Here is a 23,877-nt window from a genome sequence, read left to right as displayed (position 1 = left end):
TCCATGTGACAACAGTGGAAGAGACCAGAGTGATGCAGCTGCAAATCAAAAAATGCCAACACCAGTGATTGATGGCCACCACCAGAATCTGGTTAAGACAAAGAAGGATCCTCCCCTTGAGGCAGAAAGAACATGGCCCTCTCAACACTCTGAGTTTGATCTTCTGGCTTCTAGAGCTGTGATAAAATACATTTCTGTTCTTTTAAGCTAACAAGTTTGTGGTATCTTGTTATGGTAGCCCTAGAGATAACAGTATTTGATTCCTGAGATGGCAACTGTATTCTGACTATGTAATGACTATTCCAAGATGATCAACAGACACAAAGATAAAGAAAGGCAAAACTGAGACTAAGCCCAGTTCTTTTTATTCCCAGAATAATAAATGATTTTGTAATTAATTTAGATCTCTTTGTCTAACCCTTCTGCTTTTCAAAAGACTATGTGTGACCAATCAAGTATTAATATGTTATACTTTCATTTTAATTCATCTCAAATTATTTCTAATTCCCCTTATGAGTTCTTACTTGACCCATGAATTATTTAGGAATATATTGTTTAATTTCCATTTGTGATTTTCAACAAATTTCTTTCTGTTAACGATTCCTTATTGCATTCTGTTGTCATCTGAGAGCACTCTTTGTATTGTTTATATCCTTTAAAATGTACTGAAATTTGTTTTATGGCCTAGCATATAGTATATCCATGTGCATTCGAAAAGAATGTATATTCTGATGCTGTTGGGTGGAATGTTTTATAGATGGCTGTTAGGTCTAGTTGATTGATAATGTTGTGCAAGTTTTTTATTTTCTTGTTGATTTTCTGTCTGTTCTGCTATTGAAAGAAAGGTATTAAAGTATCCAACTACTATTGTAGAACTGTCTGTTTCTCTTTTCCATTGTGTCGATTTTGCTTCATTGTATTTTGAAGTTCTGTTGTTAGGTGCATATAAGTTTATAATTATTATACATTCTAGATGGTATAATCATTTTATGAGTTTAAAATATCTTTGTCTCTAGTAAAAATTTTCGTCTTAAAATATATTTTTTTCTGATATTTTCTTAGCTGCTCCAGTTTTGTTGTTGTTGTCTTGGTTTGTTTTGTTGTTACTGTTATGGTATATCTATTCCAACCCTTTTACACTTCACCTATATGTTTTCTTGACTCTAAAGTGGGTCACTTTCTTGTTGATGTTATATACATATGTAACTGTATATTACATTCAAAAATTACATATATAATAACAAATTATGGCAGACTTTGAACAGGACCTTTTTTTTTTTTTTTTGGTACGCGGGCCTCTCACTGTTGTGGCCTCTCCTGTTGCAGAGCACAGGCTCCGGACGTGCAGGCTCAGCGGCCATGGCTCACGGGCCTAGCCGCTCTGCGGCATGTGGGATCTTCCCAAACCGGGGCATGAACCTGTGTCCTCTGCATCGGCAGGCGGACTCTCAGCCACTGCACCACCAGGGAAGCCCTGAACTTCACCTTTAAATGAGTATGATTTAGACAGTAGAGCTTCCCTACCAAATGCAAATAACTCACTTGAACTCTCTTTTTTGTAAAGGACAGACCAATTCTTCCAAGGGGAATTCTTGAACTCATTAGATATGTGATATTCATTATAATTAGTTGCATTTAACACCACAGAAAGGACTTGGTCAAAGGCTATTTTACTCTTTTCTTCCTCACTGGATGATTAGCTAGGTTCATTTTTAAATGGAAGATATACTCTAGATATTTAAATGTAGGGGATCTCTTCCTTTCAAATCTCAGAAAGAAAGGTGTGCTTCAGTTTCCCTGCAGAAAGCTCTAGTATCTTGCCCCCCTTTTGGAAGAGGAACAAATCCTTCTTTCTCTATTCTTCTGTCTTCTTCCCTTCATCAGCAATGAGCCTCTTTCTCATTTTTGTCAGCCCAAAGAATAATTTTTCTCTTTCCAGGCCATTCAAAAATTGTACAATAAAAAGTAAACGGAAAGAGCTTTATTTATAAAAATAAAACAGCTATGGCATTAGTTCTTAAAGAGTATAAAACTTTGATCCCTCATTCCAACAAAAAGTCTTGTTAGCATTTAGGGTTCAATGAGAGGCAATACACAAAAATGTTTTGGTGACTCATTTGACATCTTTACTCATAGGTTTGAATTCATAATGGTGAATATCAGACATATTTGTGTTAGGCAATTAAAATTAAATTATATCTAGACATATTTTAAATTACCACATTAACATTAGCAAGTAATCTTAGAACTCATCTTGAAAGTAAAAGGTACTTTTATACTTTATAATGAAAAAATCAATAAAATGTGCCTTGATGCAGAGAAAATGTAATTATAATACCAATTAATGTTAACTGGTCACTTTTTTATTGAAGTAGAGTTGACATACAATATTATGTTAGTTTCAAGTGTTCAACATAGTGATCCAACATCTAAATACATTTGAATTGGTCACCATGATAAGTCTAGTAACCATATATCACCATACAAAATTATTTCAGTATTATTGACTAGATTCCTTAGGCGGTAGATTGCATCCCCAAGACATTTATTTTATAACTGGAAATTTGTACCACTTAATCCCCTTCACCTATTTCTCTCAGTCCCCTATCCCCCTTCCCCTCTAGTAATCACCAGTTTGTTCTCTGTATCTACAAGTTTGTTTCTCTTTGGTTTTCTTTGTTTTATTTTTTAGATTTCACATATAAGTGAAATCATACAGTATATGTTCTTATCTGTCTGCCTTATTTCACTTAGCACACCTAGTACTCTAGGTCAATCTATGTTGTTGCAAGTGAAGATATTTCATTCTTTTTTAGGACTAAGTAATATTTCATTATATATATGTGTATATATACACCACATCTTCTTTATCCATTCATCTATTTATGGACACTAGTTTCTTCCATATCTTGGCTATTATAAGTAATGCTCAAATGAACAGAGGGGTGCATACATCCTTTCTTATTAGTGTTTTTGTTTTCTTTGGATAGATACTCAGAAGTTGAATTGTTGGATCATATGGTAATTCTATTTTTAACATTTGGGGGAACCTCTGTACTGTTTTCCATAGTGGCTGCACCAATTTACATTCCCACTAACAGTGCACAAGGGTTCCCTTTTTGATCATGGCCATTCTGACAGGTGTAAGGTGATATCTCACTGTGGTTTTGATTTGCATTTCCCAGATGATTAGTGATATTGAGCATCTTTTCATGTGTCTTTTGGTTATTTGTATGTATTCCCAAAGCAATGTAACCCCTATCAAAATACCAATGGCATTTTTCACAGAATTAGAACAAATAATCCTAAAATTTGTATAGAATCATCCAAACAAACAAACAAACAACCTCTAATAACCAAAGCTATATTGAGAAAGGAAAACAAAGCTGGTGGTATGACATGCACTGATCTCAGACTATACTACAAAGCTATAGTAATCAAAACGTTATGGTATTAGCATAACAACAGACACAGGTCAGTGGAATAGAATAGGGAGCCCAGAAATGAACCCACAGTTATGTGATCAATTAATCTACAACAAAGGAGGCAAGAACATACAATGAAATAAAGACAATAAATGGTGTTAGGAAAATTGGACAACTACTTGTAAAAGAGTGAAACTGAATTATTTCCTTATACCATACATAAAAATAAATTTAAAATGGATTAAAGACTCACATTTAAGACCTGAAACCACAAAACCCCTAGGAAAAATACATTGACATCGATCTTAGCAATATTTTTGGGGGGTCTATCTCCTCAGGCATGGCCAACAGAAGTAAAATTAAACAAGTGTTATTATATCAAACTGAAAAGCTTTTGCAGAGAGGAGAAAACCATCACAAAATGAAAAGGTAACTTACTGAATGGAAGATTTTTTCAAATGATATATCTGATAAAGAGTTAATATCCAAATTATCTAAAGAAATCATACAATTTAATATCAAAACCCCCCAGATATTCCAATTTAAAAATGGGCAGAGAACCTGAACTGGTTACTTTTTAAAGTGTTTGATACAGTACTCAGATGCATTCTTTTTTCATTAGCCTTGAATATCAATACTCTTAACATCTCCGTTTATAAATGAAGAAATTAAGGAATGGAGAGGTAAATGACTTGTCTAAGGTACAAAGCTTATTACAAAAAAGATTATACTAAACCAGACCTCTGATTCAGATTCCTATACTTTAATCATTATGGCTTACTGCAGAAGATTAGAGACAGACTTTGACATTGAAAGCTTAGATTCCAGTTTTTAATGAGACTTCTTCACCATGCCTTTATGTCTAAGGGAAAAAATTCTGGTCTGTACTGCCATTAATGGTAATACTGCTTTAGAGAACTGTTCTGGAGGGAAAGGATATTATTCAAATTTATTTTTAAAGTTTTTTTTTTGGTTTGACTTTGTTTCTTAATTTTCTCATGCTAGGATGGGAGGGCAAACAAAACCTAAACTAACAATACCAACAATACATGTGTGTGAGTGTGCCTGTACTTATAAGTATGAAAATACAACTTACAAGAAAAGGCAAGGCCAGAATCTATAAGGCTAAGGATTTTGACTTTATCTTAGATGCAAGAGAAAGCAATTAAATGAAAAGATAGTTGTGTAGATACTAGGCTGTTCAAGTAGAGCAAAGGAGAAATGGTAGTGGCTAAGATGGTGGCAATGAAGATGAAGAGAAACATTATAAATGTGATGAGAGAGAGAGAGATGAGATTCCAGAGGACCTAATGATGCAGTCTATGCAGAAAGTGAAGAAAAGGAAGGAATTGAGGACCATTCCCAGGTTTTTGCATTGAGTTACTTTTTGTGTGAATCATGGCACCATTCACTGAGCAAGAAAAGATTTGCAGGATGGGACAGTTTGGAAGAAGGAATAACTGAAGTTTCATTTTAGACATCTTAGCTGTAGAGACGGCAAGCAGTGTTCCTCATATTTCTCCAATGAAAAGAATCACCTGGGGATCTTAGTGCACATATGGATTATCACCTTTTCTGCTAGAACTTCTGGTTTGGTAGTCTGAGTTGAACACAAAGTACTGGATTTTCTCACACTGCAGAAGAAAAAAAAACACACTGAAGGAGGTGGGAAAGAGCTAACCTAAGTAACTTTGGAAAATAGTATTTTAATATACTGTAATTAACCATGCACAATATATACTGAAAAGCTAAAGACAAAAAGAAATGTACACAAATATTGAACTTGTTAGTAAACTTATTTTTCACACATGTACAGGTTAACGATTTTAAAATATTTTATGTGTATTCCAGAATTGAGCAAATGAATAAATAGACTGCAAATAATGAGAATCAGGTTTCTAATTGTTAAAGAAAAGAGCTACAAATAAGGAAAGGGTAAGGGAGGCTAGAATAAACCCTGTGGTGTTAGATTGGAATCAAGGTATCAAGTTGAATTCATATATCAATTTGAAGTTATATATATATATATATATATATATATATATATATATATATATGTAGACAGATGATAGATAATGTGTGCGTATACACACCCAGATAGATAATATGAAAATAGAGATACTTGTGTATTTTTATGTATTCGTATATATATTTTTAGCTCTCTCTGCTGAAAACACAATGAGGTAGCTTGGACAGCGATAAATCCACCTCATACCAAGATTCTGGTTTCTGAATACCATTATTAATGCAAGAAACAAGAACTCCATGGAGAAACGACTGATTCAAGGCTGAGACAGAGGAAAGTAAAAGATGGGTCTGGAGCATTTTGTGGTGTCAGAAAGTAAGATATTACTCCAAAAATTGTATGGCCATGTAGGAAAAATATAGGAGACAGCTGGAAGGAGTACCAGTGACCAAATATGGAACACTTTGAGAAACAAAACTATTAATGATAGTAATAAATTTTAACCCATAGAATGAAATAAATATCCACAAGTTCACACTGATGTATGTATATATATAAACAAATAACCAGATAAATACATAAATGAAGAAGAAGAACAGCTCTTTCTTATACTCAAATTATAGTTAATAAATGTAGAGGGAATGATGGGAATAGAAAATGAACAATCATCAAACACCACAGTAAAGGATGGAGTCAAAAATTATTGATGGATGCTAAGATTAGTATGGGAAAATTAAACAAGAAGCAGAATATTTGAACAATCTCAAATAATTACAAAGGGAAAAATAGTGATTTTGCAGCTATCATTATAACTAAGTCATCAACGTTAGCATCCCCAGTAGTGAGACATACAGATTTGTTTGCACCTCTAATATGTACTGAAAATGGCATATCTCTCCTGAAGTGTTCTTGTCAAGAAATACATATCCTCAGTGTAACCATGAGAAAATATCAAACAAATCCTATTTGAGAAAAATTCTACAAAATGACTGGCTAGGATTTTCCATTACTTCAAGGTCATAACAGACAAAAAAAGACTGAGGAACTATCCTAGATTAGAGAAGAATGGGGAGATATGACAAGCAAATGCAATAAGGGATCCTAGATTTGAATCTCGACCACAAGACGATAGGCAATATTTGAATACGAGTCTATAAATCGTTAGTAGCATTGTGACAATGTAAACTTTCTGCTTTTAATAATTATACTCTAGTAATATAAAATGTTAACATTTGGGGAAGCTGAGTAAAGGGTATATGGGAACTCGTACTGCTATGTTTGAAGTTTTCTGATAAATAAGATTTGATAACACAGTTTTATAAAACCTTTGTTTGGACATTTCTGAACCTCTTTTTTGTTTCCTTATGGAAGAAAGTTGCTTGTTTAGGGTTAATACTAATTCAGTGGGGGTAAGATTTACACAGGACCAACCCTAACAATAATAGTGTGTGGCACAGGAAACAACTTTGAATGGCCATTTCAAGGAACAATATACTTAAGTGTATTCAATGAGTAAAATGGATGAACTACACAAATTAATGAGTTGAAAAACCATAGAATCATAGAATTTTCTCACTGTAAAGGCTCTTACTTTCATAACTTTTCAGAACTTTTCCGTTCCTATGGGTAAATACCAAAGAGCAGGATTACTCGGTCACTGTATGGTAAAAGTACGTTTATTTTGTAAGAAACTGCTAAGTATCCCACTAGCCACAAATGAGAATTCCAATTGTTCTGCATCATCACCAACTTCAGTATTTCGGTTTTGGGATTTCAGCCATTTAAATAGGTGTGTAGTGGTATCTCATTATTGTTCTAATTCAAAATTCACTGATGACATGGAATGTGTAGCATCTTTTCATATGCTTATTTGCCATGTGTCTATTTTCTTTGTTTAACCATAGTAGTTTTGTTGTTTTTTTTTTAACCAAGGCCTGCTAACTCTTGTCCTCCTGTGTCTATTTATGTTGTCTTTTTTCTCTCTTTCTTCTTTTTTTTGAACTTTTGATCATTTAGTCTTTTTCCTGGTTATGTCCAATTATTTTTTATACTAAAATTGGGCTTAACTTATTTTAGGAAACTATAAAGATACATCCACATTCTGGATGTTGTTATCTTTCTCTTGAAAAGATTTACTTTGGCCCATGGCAGACAGTTACTATAGGGACTGGTAACCTTAGTCCATTCTCAGTTTGAGCTCATTCAAAGCCATTTTTCAGGCTGTGTGAAGGTTGGTCTATTTCTGTCTTGTCCTTCCCTACGGGTGTTGCCCTTTGGGATTACCATGTGAAAGTTTGGGTTCTCCCTATTCCCAACTACGCTTGTATTTGTTACGCTTTAAATGTGATGGTTCCCACAGCCCTGTGAGACTAAAGATACACTTAGCTTGTCATTCCATTAGTTGTTGCCTTTAGCTTGAGCTGTTGCCCTTTGGCTTCTGTGGTTAGAGTCTTTTGAACTCCTTGGCTTTTCAGTTCCTAGGCTGTAAGATCTGAATCAGCAAATGCCCAGAGGAGAAAAGCTGCACCAAATGTCAAGCTTGCGTCTGTGTTTCCCTTCTCTCCACAACTTGGCCCACACGTCTTGGTGTCTCCCTGACGTTCAGATGCCAGCGAACAGATGTTTCCTTGCTTTGTCCAGCTTTGCTACAGTTCCTGTAGACGTCGCCTGACCTTATGTGATTACTGAACTGTCGTCTCAACTACCCCCAGGAAGAAAATGTACAATTTTACGTTTTATTTTCTATATTACCTCAGTTTCTGTAGAGACCTTTTACCTCACTGCTCGGTCCAGTTCCTGTGTTAGCAGTAAGATGGAGATAAGGTGGAGGCTAAGAATACTGGGGGGAAATCACTGATGAATGATATGTCTCGTTCTTTTTGTTTTTCCTCTCCTTATTTATTACTCTGGCAGCCTACACCTGCCTTTCTTCATTTGACCCAGTTGCCCAAATAAGAAACCCACTCTGGTAAAGACCTGACTTTACTCTCATAAATGTCTGCATGTTAGGATTAGCTAGATGATGAACACCATGCCAGAGTTCTTTGTGTGAGACTTTTGCAGACTTTTGTTAGCCCTTGAGTTTGCCTCTTGCCAACGCTGCTCAGATTGTTGAGGTTTTCTAAGATTCTGTAGGTCAAACCTCTCTACCTGCATACCAGATGAGCCCTTCTCTCTTTCCTGACCTCACTTGTGGGAGGTTAGCCCTCGGTTCTTCTTTTTCCCCATCCAATCATAATTGTTCATGAATTCCAAAAGGCCCTCAAAGTATCTGTCGTCCCTTTCTCTCTTCTCTTTTCTATCAACACTGGTAAATATTAACCATATATTTGCATACCTCTTTCTTACTTACAGTGGAATATTGGAAGGCTCGATCATTAAGTGTGAGTCCCACCAAACTAGGACTCATACAACACTCTCCTCCAGGCCAAAACTTTTGATATCCACTGGGTTTTTCTTATACTATCTTATATGGAGCTAAATTTGTAATGATTTAGTTAATTCCTGAGTTATGTGACAATAAGAAATCAGTCAAATTAGCACTACAGAAGTGCAGCTTAGACCTAGGGACCAGAAACAAGGACCACAAAAACCTGTTAACCAATAAGTTTCACTTGTACTTCATGTTTAACAACTGCTGAGGGTGAATGGGAAGTGAGGGAAAAAGAGTTTAACTTCATATCACAGAAACTTGCGCTAAAATGAAGAGGAAAATGACCCAGTTCCTGGTTCAAGTCACTGTAATCTGCTTCAATAAATAATAACAGCACACAAGGAAAACAAACACTATATGATAGGAACAATGGATAATTAAATACCAGATCAGGGAGGACAGATTACACTTGCTATGGGATTTCATTAAAGAAGGATTCCAAAAAGTACTGGCTTCTTCTGAGAAGACTTCTCAGAACAGGTAGCATTTAAACTGAGTCTTGAACAAGTATATAGAGGGTAGGGAACAGGCCTTCCGGGCAGGGAACAGGCACAGTGTCAGGAATGGCACAAAGGGCTTATGGAATAGGGGACAAAACTGGCTGAACACAGGAGTGCTACGTGTTGGGGAATATGGGGGAAGGCTGGCTGAGGTTGGTTAAATGAAACATAATTAGACGGAAGAGAAAGGAGGTGGAAAGACACATGGAAGACTGTGGAAAGCCCCTGAAGATGGAGGTTAGCATAATAATATGAAGAACTCAGTGGTACTTTGACACTGTATGAATGTCTAGGTTTAAAAAATCAGGAAAACACAATAAAACAATAAACTACTGATAGAATGATATGTACCCAGAGGCCAGATACCAAAGAATACACACTGTGTCTTTCCATGTATGTCATATATGGTGATAGAGGTCAGCTTAGGTGTTGCCCTGGGAGAGTATGGAACACAAAGAAGTAACAGAGAACCGTGTAGGGTGTTAGAAATATTTTATAATATCTTGATCTGGTGTTGCATACATGGGTGCATAGAGATGTAAAAATTCAGTTATTAGCAATGAAGTTAACCTACTAGATTTTTTTTTAATGTATGCGTACATTAAAAAAAAATCTGGGCTTCCCTGGTGGCGCAGTGGTTGAGAGTCCGCCTGCCGATGCAGGGGACGCGGGTTCGTGCCCCGGTTCGGGAAGATCCCACATGCTGTGGAGCGGCTGGGCCCGTGAGCCATGGCCGCTGAGCCTGGCGTCCGGAGCCTGTGCTCCACAGGGGGAGAGGCCGCAACAGTGAGAGGCCCACATACAGCCAAAAAAAAAAAAAAAAAAAAAAAAAAAAATCTAGTAGGTTAATTAGGCTGTCAGTTGTGTGAAGTAAATTTTGGTCAAGGAATAGCCAAGGTAGTAATGCAGTAATAAGTTATAAATGTACTCACTGTGCTCTAGAATGTCACAATTGGAATACAAGAAACATGTGTAAGAAAAAAGACAAATATTCAACATTGATGGTTGGATGAGCTGAATAAGTTAGATCACTCTACTTTCAATTTAAGAACTTGGCCAGTGTTTGGATACCTCTGAACAAAGAAAAAAAAGAAATACAATTTTTATTATGCATATGCTATGTATCAATCCCTGACGTATATTTTGACACATATAAACATGGGAAATATTACACCTTGTAACTGAGACAATGAAGATGAGTGAGGTAGCTGGTTTTGACACTAGAGGCTGAGAAAACCATCAGCTCATAATCGTAAGAAGTCTGAAGCCGGAGGAAAAGAATCAAGAGAAAATAGTGGTAAGTGCCAGGAGCGTCTGGAAACTACATCAGAGATGAAGACTCCAGGACTGTTGAGCTTTCTAAGAGTCCCAATAACTCAGGTAAAAACAGAGGGCTTGGGCTTCCCTGGTGGCGCAGTGGTTGGGAGTCCGCCTGCCAATGCAGGAGACACGGGTTCGTGCCCTGGTCTGGGAAGATCCCACATGCCGCGGAGCGGCTGGGCCCGTGAGCCATGGCCGCTGAGCCTGCGCATCCGGAGCCTGTGCTCCGCAACGGGAGAGGCCACAACAGTGAGAGGCCCGCATACCGAAAAAAAAAAAAAAAAACAAAAAAACAGAGGGCTTAAAACTGAATCCTGGGGATATATGTATGCATATAGCTGATTCACTTTGTTATACAGCAGAAACTAACACAACACTGTAAAGCAATTAAACTCCAATAAAGATGTAAAAAAAAAACAAAACCTGACTCCTGCAAAGTAACAATTGTTACGACAAACAGTAAAGAATTATAAGAAAAATAATCACATGCCTGTCCCAACAGAGAAATATCCTAAGCTCCATCTCACCATTTCTCCGATTGGCCTTTCACAAAATACAGTCCCATCAGCTGAATATAGGTTTGTCAAGTAACTGTGAGTAAGACTGAATTAAACAGAAATAAATCAATTCCTTCCTCCAAAACTTTTCAGAGTATGTAATGTAACAAAGTGAAACTTGAATTTCATGTCGGGATGTAGAGTACAGCTCTTCTCAAATGCTTCTGTCTTGTAACTACATTAACATTATCTAAAACCAGTGTTCTGCAGGACAGAGATTGTGAAACGCTGCTCTCATCATGTAAGATATCAAGTCTTTCTGAAAATCCATTCTTCCTTCTGCCCTTTCTCGTGTTGTCCCTGTCACCTGGAATGTCTGTCCTAAGCTCCATCTGCCAAAACCCTACCCATTTTTAGGATCCAAGAGATAATAAAAGGCTTACATTACTGAAAGGCAGAGAAAGAAATCCCTTCCTAGGGATCTACATTTCCTTACTAGGGAAAAGAAAAATTGTAAAGTATACCACAGTGACCTTAAGTCTATGAATGTAACTATGTTGTGTTACTTTGAGTTCTGTAAAAGTCAATGTGCTACAATATACATCTATATGAATGTTTGATCTCTTACAAGTAGAACTTGCTGATAACTTTCAACATGAGCAAGGTTAATGATTAAGGGAGCCATTGTATTTGGCTCAGCCCTTATAACTAGGGAATATTAAAATTGGAAAGGTCTCTAGATATCAGCAAATCTATCCACCTCATATTCTAAGTAAGGAAACCGAGACCTTCATAGATTGGATATATATATTAACAAAGGAAAAGGATATAAGATTGGCAGAACTACCTTTTAGATTAAGAATTTTGAGATTTTTATACACTACTAGGACATAATGTCCACTGATACTGAGACAATGTGTTTCTTAGTCATCATTTTCTATTGCACTGACCAAGCGAGGTGGCAGTCAGTAGTTGTACAAAGGGAAAACAAAAACTTTAGAAACTCCCCATTTATATACACAGGGAAATTCATCATTCATGTTATTTAAGCTAACTGGATGCAGTTTATCAGCTACATTGAGGAATGGTGAAGTGAAGTGTCTATACAATTAACATGTTAGTTTGTGTCATGACCTCCCTGTTGTTCAAGTGAGTTAACGGTTAGCACTCAACTAGGCACTTAAGAGTCCACTATAAATCTGGACTAAACGTTTATTTGTGGCGTCTTTATTCTTCTTTGGTGCCCTTAGGCAGAATTAGCCCTCTTATGTTTTGATAAATTCAAGTATTAAACAGGGCTATGGTTTCACAAGTTCTTTGGCCTAAACATGGGGGTAAGGGAGACCAATGAGCTGGAGTACTTCTAGATTTAAGAATGGTCAGATTGAGGAAGAAGAGTCTTATGCCAGAGGTGAAAGAAGACTGATTATAATTACCTATTTTTAAAAATTCCAACACTTTTCAATGTTCTAAAGTGACCAGGAAGTACATGGGTTTGCTAGGAAGTAACGGAGTCAAGCAAGAATATTCTGTAAGAGTTTGTGGATGGCAAAGAAGAGGAAAGGAAGATAGAGACAATCCTAGAAAAGGTTTTGGTTGGCCGTAATAATGAAGTCAGAAGGAGGAGAAGAAGAAGAAGAATGACACATGCAATGGGAAAGAGAAAGCAAGAATAGAGAAGCAAAAGGGAGAGTAGAAAAATGAGACAAATTTGGAGAAAGAAATGAGGAAGAAAACTGGGTGAAAGAAGGAAGCACTGATGGTAGACCACTTGACACTCAAACATTAACACGATGCACATTTAAGATGTGCCATCAATGGCCATGGTCATTAGCCTCAAATAGTTTACAGTATGTGTTTCAGAGACATTTATAAATTGAAAATGCCATTAAAATAAGTGCCAGGGTATAAGTATTCATGAAATTGTATGGGAGAATAAAAAGTCCCCCGTCAAAGAGCCTTCTGAGACATCAGAAAAAAAGGAAAAACCTAAAAAGCATAAGACTCTTCCTATTTTCATTTCCAATGATACATCCCAATCTTGATGATCAATCAGCGATTTAAATATCAACTATAAACCCAGTATTTTATGAGCTGCTATGCAGTATACTATACTAGAGCAATAGAACAGAGAGGACCTCAAACCCTCTGTTCCCTCAAATTGAAAGACACGCTTCCTGACCCCTCCACACCACTACTGGACACAGGGAACACACACTAATGTTTCAGGACCCCAACCAGCAGTCACCTGCTTTGTGATTACTTCCATGACACACCCCCATTAACACCACTGACTTTCCTGCTCCTACGGGACATGACACATATTTCCTATTTTAACACATACCACGGTGCATTATGATTGCAGGTAGATGTTCTAACAACTTAAAAGAGAATGATGACTTTTTTCTCTTTACATCTTGTTATTTCCCTACTCATAATATTTCTTGAAGAGAAACCATAAAAATATAAACAAACACAAAAAACAGATAATATACAAAACGTGTGCTTTGCACCTTAACACAAACTTAAGTAAAATTAGTTCTGACAGTATCCGGCATGACAAACTTCCATGGTACAAATGAGAATGGACCAAGGTTTGAGCAGGTACAGGAGACAATCCAGGCATGAACAACACCAAGGAAAGGTAGACAGGAAGTAACATGGTGTGTAGGAAATCACGAGACCAGTCTGATGGGAAGAGACTTAAACAAGACTAAAATTCACTTTCTAAACCTCCATCTCCAATTGGACAATTCACAAGACACAGGTGCACCAAAGTGGCCAAATATTCAATCCCTTTAAAGGGGAGGAACAGTTTAAAATTTTATAAATTTAGTTTGCCCAAAAGCAACTGTCAAATGTTGGCAGGACACAATGAAGGCTTACCTTTGTTAACATAGTTAAGTCTCTCTCACAACTAGAACACTTGGCTCCACGTTCCTTAGCGCACCTGACGCACTTGCACAGCATTGATGAGCTTTACACAACTGGAAGGTCACATCGTTATTTCTTATTGCAGGAACACAATATCTGGAAACTTTATTTCTAACAGAAGCTAAAGCAAAAGTATTGTAAAATGAGTCATTTAAACCATACATTTTATCATCTTTAAAAAGCATCTGCTCTGTGCTAAGGATTAGAAATGACTCCTGTCCTTAAAGCCTCATTAAGGAGGAAGATCTATAAAGTCAAAATTTCAATCACATGACATAAAGCATAGAAGTGCCTATGGAGGCCAAAAGTTATATCTAAGTGACGGCTTCATGATAACCCTGGAGTACAGTCTAGAAAGATGAGGCTATGCAGAGTTGGAGTAGGAGGTGCATTAACTGCACAGGGAGCATGTGCAAATACACTCAAGCCTGACACCTGCTGGGCACTGTAAATACTGCAGGTGGGGATGACTAAAGACCAGCGGTCCAAGTGTGAGAAGAGACAGAAATAAAAATAGAGATGTTGGCCCAAGCAAGCCTGGGAGAGAGCATGGCTTGTATCCCACAAGTGATGAGGCCTGGGGCTACCACTGGCTGAGTAAGGGTGCCTCCGCTGATGAGAAAAAGGCGCCCCGCAGCTGAAGAACCAATTAGATAAAGAGAGTGATCACAAAAAGCTCCCCTTCCTCAGGGCAAAGAGCCCCAGGAGGCTTGGCAAAGCACAGTTCAGACTACAGGCCTCTGTGCAGAGCACACGCTGGGCGGCTAGTATGCACTAACTCTGTGTGGGCAAGCCATTAGCAGCATTATTTTAGGCATATCCTGTCATGTTAGAAGATCACTCAACCCGGGTAGGCAGATGAACTTAGAGGAACTGAGACCAGGGGCCGCGAAACCACCCAGGAGTTTCTACCATAGTCGGGGCAAAATGTAATGTGGATGAAGAAGCAAATTTAGGAGGAGGCCAAAATTTACAAGCTAGACCCACTGGATGAAAGTCATAAAGAAAGTTCAGTGAAGGAATTCTGAAGAGAATGGGCTCTGCATTTTTCTTACAATCAATGTAAAATATTAGGCAAAATTAAGTACAGTGGCTTTTAAGGTCCCTTCCAGCTCTAATTTCTTTTGATTTCTAACTTATTACTCTGGTTAAGTAAAGTCCCTTCAGAGGTACAGAACAGTTCCTACACCTGAATGGGATGCAAAGAATAATCTGACTTCTCTTCACCAAGGAATGAGTTGAACTGTCCTTGCAGAAGAGGTAACACATGGTGAGAACCCCAGATCCTAGAAAAGGGCCAGGCACACGATAAGTATTCAGCTTTTTGAAAACAAATGAACAATCATTTCCTCTCCTAGATCTTCACACCCTTTCTCTGCTGGCTGCTTTCTTTCAGCTTATAAACTTCCTCAGTATACCCACTTAAAAAGCCCTCAGACCTATGATTCTTTGGATCTTCTTGTGGGTAACCTAAGTCTCTCCCATGCCTTCAAACACCTCTCCTCCCCAAAAGCCCAGATCTGAACCTTGGGCCCAGACCTGTCTACCAGGCCCCTCTAAAGCACTGAAGATGAAGTAAGATCCTCTCCCAACCCCCAATACCTTCCTACTGTGCTCTATATCTCTCAAAAAGATGCAGCTGTAAACTGTCACCCACGCTTGCTGCCCTCCCTTTTCTAACTGGTCACCAGGCCCCACCCATTCTCTCTCAGATCTGCAAAATCCAGTCCAACCTTTTATAACTTAAGTGGAAACCTTAGATTACAATTCACCCTGCACCCAACCAAGTGCCTTGCACATGGAGGTCCAAGTGAGTCTCTAAACCAGAAGTCCATCTCACCGTTCTTTAGGGTTTCCCACAGCCTTCAGGATAAACATCTAAACTTCTGACAGGACAAACAAGGCCCCGTTCTGTTGGGCCCCACTAGGTTTCCAGTATCAACTCTCATTTCTTTCCCAAACCCTGAGTTCTAGTCCTATACCTTAGTTTTGCCATATTTTCTTATATTTCTCAAACTTTGACACACACTGCTCCCTCCTGCCACGCCAGGAGCTTCTACATATCCTTAGAAAGGATGGCACCTCCTCCAAGAAGCCTACCCTGAACTTTCCCTTCCAAGATTCTGTGCTCTGCAAAGGGGAAAGGTGGGGGGGGGGGATACATTAGGAGTTTGGGATTAACATAGACACACGACTCTGTATAAAACAGATAATCAACAAGGACCTACCGCATAGCACAGGGAAGTCTACTCCATAGCCTGGAACAAACTGTATGGGATAAGAATCTGAAAAGGAATGGATATATGAATAACTAAACCACTTTGCTGTACACCTGAAACTAACACAACATTGTACATCAACTAACCTCCAATATAAAATAATAATTAAATTTAAAAAAAGATTCTGTGCTCTGTAGCACCAGAACTCACTTCTTCCAGAGCACTGACTACTGTGCTTGTGTCTACCTGCCGCCCAGTAGGAGGGGAGATTACCTAGGGCGGAAGCATCGTCTCCAGCAGCCCTTGGTTCTGACAACTCATTCAAGTGCCAGGATACTTGACACACATAACCTGCTTAATTAATTCTAAGAACCCACAGAAAGAGTGGTTTTTAATGTCATTTTACAAGTGTGGGGATTGCAGTTCAAAAGTAACCTGCCCAGGCCACAGACAGCATAAGCCCTGGAATTCAAATCCTAAGCTGCCTTCACACCCCTGCCCTTTCCACTATATGATACGACTACTGAAAAACAGAATTTTTTTCCCTGAGCCCTGTTTTAATGGAAAGGAAATGAAGCTGGGATATACCAGTTTCCTAATCGCTTTGGCGTGTACCAGGCAAAGTCGTTCAACAGACCAGGTAATATCTGTGGAACAATTAACGATGCTCCAAACTGTCCTAAGTCCTACATTGTAGGGTCTACAAGCATTAACACAGTGAGACCTTGTAACCTCCAGAGAGAGTGAGTCCTGTTCAGCCCATGCTACAGATGAGAACACTGAGACCTAGAAGCCTTAGAGCACTCGGCCGGGGTCACCGAGCCGGCAGGAGTCCGAGGCCGCACGCCCCATCTAGCGCACGCACACCCGGGCACTGGGCACCGGTTCTAGTGCCCACCCTCCACCTTGCACCATCTAAAACCCCGCTTCGCAGCGCCCACACGAGAGCCCCTGGAAGCGGGAAGTACAAAGCTGTCTCAGCTGTCTCAAACAGATGAACCAGTTTGCAGGGCAGAAGCTGAGACACAGATGTAGAGAACAAACGTATGGACACCAAGGGAGGAAAGCCGCAGGGGGGTGGGGATGGTGGTGTGCTGAACTGGGCGACTCGGATTGACGTGTATACACTGATGTGTATAAAATTGATGACTAATAAGAACATGCTGTATAAAAAAATAAAATAAAATTCAAAAATCAAAAAAAAAAAAGAATACTGTCTACTGTCCTCCGCGCCCCCTGGAACACTCACTGTACATATCCAGGAGGTGCTTACAGAATGAATGAATCCATGAACAAACAAGCTCACTCGTTTCAAACGTGCAGTCACATGCGAAATCTGACCTTCTGAGAAGTTAAGCTTCTGGAAGGAGCCCATTTTCTTAATGTATTCAGCATCGAGTCATCACAAAATAGGAACTCTTATAAAGTACTGGCCCCCTCACTTCCCCTGAGAAAGCAAAATTCCTCAGCAGGGAAATGGGAGGGTAGCAGACATTACCCGCAAAGCTTTAGGAAGGCTGCGGCTCGCTGAGCACGTTACTAGGGCCCCTGACCGCCTGCCTGGTAGTAGGACAGACACACCAGGAACGGCTGCTGACCGGCAGAAAGAGCGCCCGGCCAGGCAGGCAGCACACCCCGCACCCTGCCAAGCGAGGTCTGGCCAGCAAGGGAAAGACGCTCTCCACTTCAGAACTGCCCACCACCAGAAAGCCAGGTCCTGCCAGGACCTGGACACACGAGGCCTTCCTTACAAGGGTTACACATCTGTGGCCTCGCTCTGCCTCGAATAAAAGACAGTGACGGGGACAACGTGACCATCTCCAGAGGAACTTTCAACTTCGTTTCAAGTGCCTGGGTGCTGGGTCACAGTGGATTTCTAAACTCTTCCAATATTCAAAAATACCAATTTCTAAGATGCAGAAGGGTTATTAAACATACACTTAGCACAGACCCCAGTCCCACTCCTGAGTATTTTCTCAAGTGAGGTAAGAACCCAAGTTCACATGGAAACCTGCCCTGGGATGTTTACAGCAGCTTTATTCCTGATCCCCTCAAAACTGGAAACATCCCACAAGTCCTGCCACCCGCAGGCGAATGGACAAACGGAAAATGGAATACAACACAGCCAGAAAAAGGAGTGGCTTCTCATACCCGCAACAACAGGGATGACGGACTTCCCTGGTGGTCCAGTGGCTAAGACTCCACACTCCCAATGCAGGGGGCCCGGGGTCCATCCCTGCTCAGGGAACTAGATCCCCCACGCCGCAACTAAAACATACTGCACACGGCAATTAAGATCCCATGTGCCGCAACTAAGACCCAGCACAGCCAAGTAAATAACTAACTAAATAAATATTTAAAACAACAACAACAACAAAACAAACCCGGGAGGAATCTCACAAAGCTTTTGCTGAGCCAAAGCAGCCAGAATCAAAAAGCTACATGCTGTTGTTCCGTTTATCTGACTTTCTGGAAAAGCCAAAACCTTAGGGACGGAGAGGAGATTAGTGGCCAAGAGGCTAGAGGCACCCTGGCGCCAAAGGGCAGCAAATGGCATGACAGGATTGCTCTGCCGCCTGATGGCGATCAAAACTCCTACAACTGTGCACTACAAGTGAACTATGCTTCACGGCTACTAAGGAGACACAAATTATTACAGTTTGAAAAATGTGCCGGCCAGCCATCCCCTGCATGACAAATGCAGTAAGAGGGGCGGGGAGGCGAGGCAAGTGGATCAGCTGGAGTTCTGAAGGTTCTCCCCACTTTCAGTTTCCCTCCCCTGGCATGTCTCCCCGCCCGGCCCACTGCTGCTCAGGCCGCCCACCCGGGCCGCCTGGAGTTACCCAACCGGAAAAGCCAGAGCCCAGGCTCAGCCGCGCCTCCAGGCACAGGAAGGGCAAAAATAGAAAGCGCCAGTGCGCAGTGGAGGGCTGGAAACCCTCGGACCTCAGATAACTGCGGAGAACCTGGGCTCGGAGTCAACGTCGGCTCCAGGCGGTCCCAGCGTCCCGACCCCGGCCGCGACACATTTTCCACAAAACTGACACACACGCGCGGGTCGCGCGGGCTTCCCCGCCGGGTCGCCTGGAGGCCGGTCCCCCGCAAGCTGAGCGCACGAAAGGGCGCCCCAAAGGCGCCGGCCCAAGGCGCCCGCTGCGCTTTCCCTCCGGAAGGTGGGCTGCGGGGCCCAAGCGTAAACCCTGAGACAAGGTACACGCGCACCACGCCGCCACAGGGGACGAGAGGCCGGACGCCCACCTGGCCGGACACCCTGCATTTCTGGAATCACCGGACTTGTGTGTAAATTTCCCTTTGGCGTGTCATTTTCCAAAGGCCACTCAAGATCAGGGGACAGCACGCCTCCTCTCCAAGTGTCCTGCCAGCCCACCCACTCAAGATCAGAGAGACAAAATGCCTAACTAAAACAAAACAAAACAGAAACACAAAAAACTGGAGAGAGGGAGGAAAGGGTGCCCTCAAAAAAAAAAAAAAAAAAACACCTAAGCACGTTGACAGCGATAAGAATAAACTACCAGGCAAAAGAAACCCTACATGTCAAATCCTAAAGTACAGAAGGGAAGCCCGCCGGCAGTCCAGGCCCGGGGAGACCGGGGTCCCCAGCCCTGCAGAGCCAACCGCAGACCGGCTCGGGCGCCCCTCAGAAGCGCGGGGTCCCCGCGGCCGAGTCTGCGCCCCCGGCCGGCCCCGGCTCCCCTCTGCCCACCCTGCGCGCGGGGGCTGGAAACGGCCGCGGAGAACCACGGCGGGGCGGGAAGGGGGGGCTCCAAAGAAGGTCTGGCGACTCGAGTCGCTCCGTTTCTCGGTGGGCTCAGCGCGCGCCGTGGGGGAAGAGAGGCGGGGGTCCGGGAGGAGGGGACGGGTGGCACTTACGTAGACCGGCAGCGGCCACGGGCAGACGGCGGGCTCGGCCCCCACGAGCGATTCCAGCCTCAGCTGCAGCTTCTCCCCCATGTCTTCGCGCGCCGCCCCCGCACCGTGCTAGTCCGGCGGTTGGGGGAGGGGCGCGGCGCCGCCGGCGGGGGCGGGGCAAACAGACAGGCAGGCGGGCGGTGAGGGGAGGGGGCCTGGCCTGGGCCTCAGCCGCCGCCGCCGCGCTCCCGTCCGGCCCCCGGCTCCCTCTTTGTGATCACAGGCCCCGGGCCTCCAGCGCTGCTGAGAACTCAGGCCTGCGTGAGGCGAGCACAATGAGCCGGGGACCGGGCCGAACCACTCGCGGCGCGCGCGGCCCACCCTGTGGACACGCCCGCTCTCACGCACGCACGCACGCACGCACGCACGTCTTCGGCTGCCCCCAGCCACACCCACCGGCCCGAAGTGGGGACCCGAGGAGACCCCTCGGGGCCTGGGATGGCGGGTTCGACTCCCGCCCTTGACGTACCGTGACACACCCCTCCCCTCCCCCCAATAAGAAGACTATAATTCCTCATTAAATATGACAGCTGGAATCCCGGCTTCTGTTCACAAAAATGCCGTGTATTTAGCCTATGCTAGGCACCAGACCGCGGACGCTCAGTACTGGCAAAAAAGGAAATGCCCTGCCCTCATGGCACTGCCATTTTAATTGGAATAGTAGGGACAATGTTCAAGGGAGAAAATAAAGTGTCATCATCGCCACGGGGATGGTTAATCTCATGTGCGCACTGCGTGGGGCCCCGGCAACCACAAACCTTATTCCAGATGTGGCCAGGAAGGTATTTTTCAGAAGAGATTAACACTGAAATTGGTCCACTTTGCGTAAAGGAGACTGTCAAGGCCGCGCCGTGGGTGGGCCTCGTCCATCAGTTGAAGGACTGGAGAGAAAAATGAGGTTCCCTAGAAAGAGGGAACTGTTCCTCCAATGGCCTTGGGACATCAGCTCTTCCCTGTGTCTCCAGCCCAGAGTCCTGCCCGGACTTGCTTGCCTCACAGTCACATGAGTCAACTCCTTAAAACAAAACTATATATGTAAAAATGATGAATATATACAAGCCTATTAATTTGTATATGTGTGTATTCATATTATATATATGTATACACGTTTATATGTGCGTGCGTTTGTATTATATGTGTAAGTACTATATACAGTATACATACAAGCCTATATATTTGTGTGTATATATTGTATACATGTATGTATGTGTATATATATAGTATACATATTATAAATGTGAACATGCTGTGTATATACACACACCCATATATTGATATATGGGTGTGTGTATATATACAGTATATGTACACTGTACGTATGTATGTATACAGTGTATATTTATATATAGGTGTGTATATATGTTGTATACCTGTATGTGTATATGTTGCATAGGTATTATATGTATATATGTATATACTATATATAGACACACTTGCATATGTATTTAGATGTGTATGTACATGCGCATATTTACATATAGGTGTGTATGTGTGTGTATACATTGTGTATATGTATGTGTATATCTTATATATATGATATATATGTATATATACGATGAATTTATATGTACAGTACATATATATTTTTATGCTACATGCTTTTAGATGTAGGTGTATATATGTGTCTATATGTATGTACTTGTATTGCATATATTATATATGTATGTATACTGTATATATACACATCTAAATATCTTTGTATGTGTGTATATATGTATGATATATATGTACCTAGGTGTGTCTATTGCATATGTTATATGTATGTGTACATACTGTATATATACAAACTATGCATTTGATATGTGTGTATGTATAGTGTATATGTATACGTGTATTGTATGTGTGTATACATACTGTATATATACAAACGATGCATTTTATATACGTGTGTATATATGTATGTGTGTATTGCATATACTATATGTGTATATGTCTGTATGCATACTGCATATATACACAGCTGTATATTTTTGTATGCGTGTACATATGTATGTGTGTGTGTGTGTATACACACACACACCCTATGGATTCTGTTTGTCTGGAGAAGCCTCACTGATACGGACACTTATGACAATTGAGCACCTGCTCTTTGCCAGCCAGGGAGCCAAACGCTTGTCTTTTCGGTGTCTCCCTTAAGTGTCACAAGTCCCGGGAGGGAAGGTGATGCCGCTCCTACCAGTTGAGGTGCCTCAGGGTCAGAGAGGCGCACAGGGCGGGGGGCTGGAGCCTGGTGGAGCCCAGGTGGAGTTCTAGCAGCAGTACAGCCTAGCAGTGCCACCTCCCCAGGTGCTTCTCACAAAGACGCCGAGGGAGAGACGGGGTCTGAAGGAGGGGATGAGGAAGCTTCCGTGGGTCCGCAAGCCCAGACCAAGGCTGACTCGTCAAGGGTGTTAGAGGTCAGGACTGTGGTTACCCTGGGGGTGGGGTTACACAGAGCCATTCCCATTCTGAAAAAGTATGCATTCTGCTCTTGTTTGTATGTTTACTCCCCCACCCCCAAATCTTTTAAAAACAGACTCTCGGCTGCTGGGAGTACACACGGGGAAGTTGTGTGTGAGGGGGTGTGATCCAGTGGACAGGGAGGATAAGCCCCCCACTCGTAGGGCCAGGAGTGGCTCAGCTTTGTGAGCTAAGGATGGCCCGCGAGGTCCCAGAGAGAAGGGTCCCTACTCCGTCCCTGCTCCGTGCACCCCATTCCCAGCCTGAGAAACCCAGAGCTACCCACACACACACACACCAGGGAGGAGAGCCAGTCACCCTGGCTCACAGGCTGCGGCTCCAAGGTTCCGGGCACTAGGAGCTATTTTCAGTTTTCATGCCCTAGGACATGGCCAGAGCTATTGTCTCCGGAAACTCTCTGTCTGTCTCTCGCCCGCCCACCCTCCCTCCCTCCTCCGCCTCTTCCCCTCCCGCTCCAGCTGTCCTGCTCTCCACCCTGCATTTCTACACAGGATGGCTCACAGACAGCTGCTCCCCGTGTCCACCCGCCACCATTCGATGGATGTCAAAGCAAGCCCTGGGGACTTCCTTGGAGGTCCAGCGATTAAGACTCCGAATTTCCACTGCAGGGGGCGCGGGTTCGATCCCTGGTCAGGGAAATAAAATCCTACATGCCGCACGGCACGGCCAAAAAAATAAATGAATAAAAAATAAAGTTAGAGTGATGAAACAGCCCTAGGGGTGCAAGAATGGGACGTAAAGCTCTATGGTATAGAATAAAGGTCCAGAAAGAGCTATATGAGAACTTGATATGACAGAAAGTGGGGAAATTAAGGAGTTTTCAATAAATGGCATTTGGACAATTGCATACCCATGTGGGAAAAGGTAAACCAGAAAAAAAAAAAAAAAGCAAACCCTGGTCAGGTGTGACCTTGGGCCCAGGGCCATTGGCACACATTGTCGTGTGGGATGTTCTTCCTTAGACTCCTCCCTCCCTCCTGTGTCACTTTCCCTGCCAGGTAAAGAACTCTGCCTGGTCAGTAAGACCCTAGAGGTCCTTGGCCATTGTTATTGCAGTTGGAATTCTTACTGTTTACATAGGGTGACCAACACCCGCCCCCAGCTTGCCCAGGACCGCTCAGGTTTGAGCGCTGGAACTGTGGGGAAACCCTCATTCCTGGGGAACCCCAGAAGGCTGGTCAGCCTATTTAGGA

The 23,877-nt window shown here is 42.0% G+C and overlaps 1 long non-coding RNA gene across 1 annotated transcript in view; it reads right to left on the bottom strand.

Moving 5' to 3' along the window:
- The window catches only part of LOC308611124, a 120,226-nt gene extending 99,769 nt beyond the window's left edge, over nt 1–20,457 (bottom strand). The window contains exon 1 of the long non-coding RNA XR_014014775.1: nt 20,186–20,457. This is a non-coding gene — a long non-coding RNA (uncharacterized lncRNA). The remainder of the gene's footprint in view (nt 1–20,185) is intronic.
- Nucleotides 20,458–23,877: the final 3,420 nt, after the last annotated feature.

This window comes from Mesoplodon bidens (genome assembly GCF_964165515.1).
Source record: "Mesoplodon bidens genome assembly, contig: HAP1_SCAFFOLD_541, whole genome shotgun sequence".
Lineage (NCBI taxonomy): Eukaryota > Metazoa > Chordata > Mammalia > Artiodactyla > Ziphiidae > Mesoplodon > Mesoplodon bidens.
The sequence above is the reverse complement of the archived record's forward strand: the minus strand, read 5'-3'. Positions and strand labels throughout refer to the sequence as shown.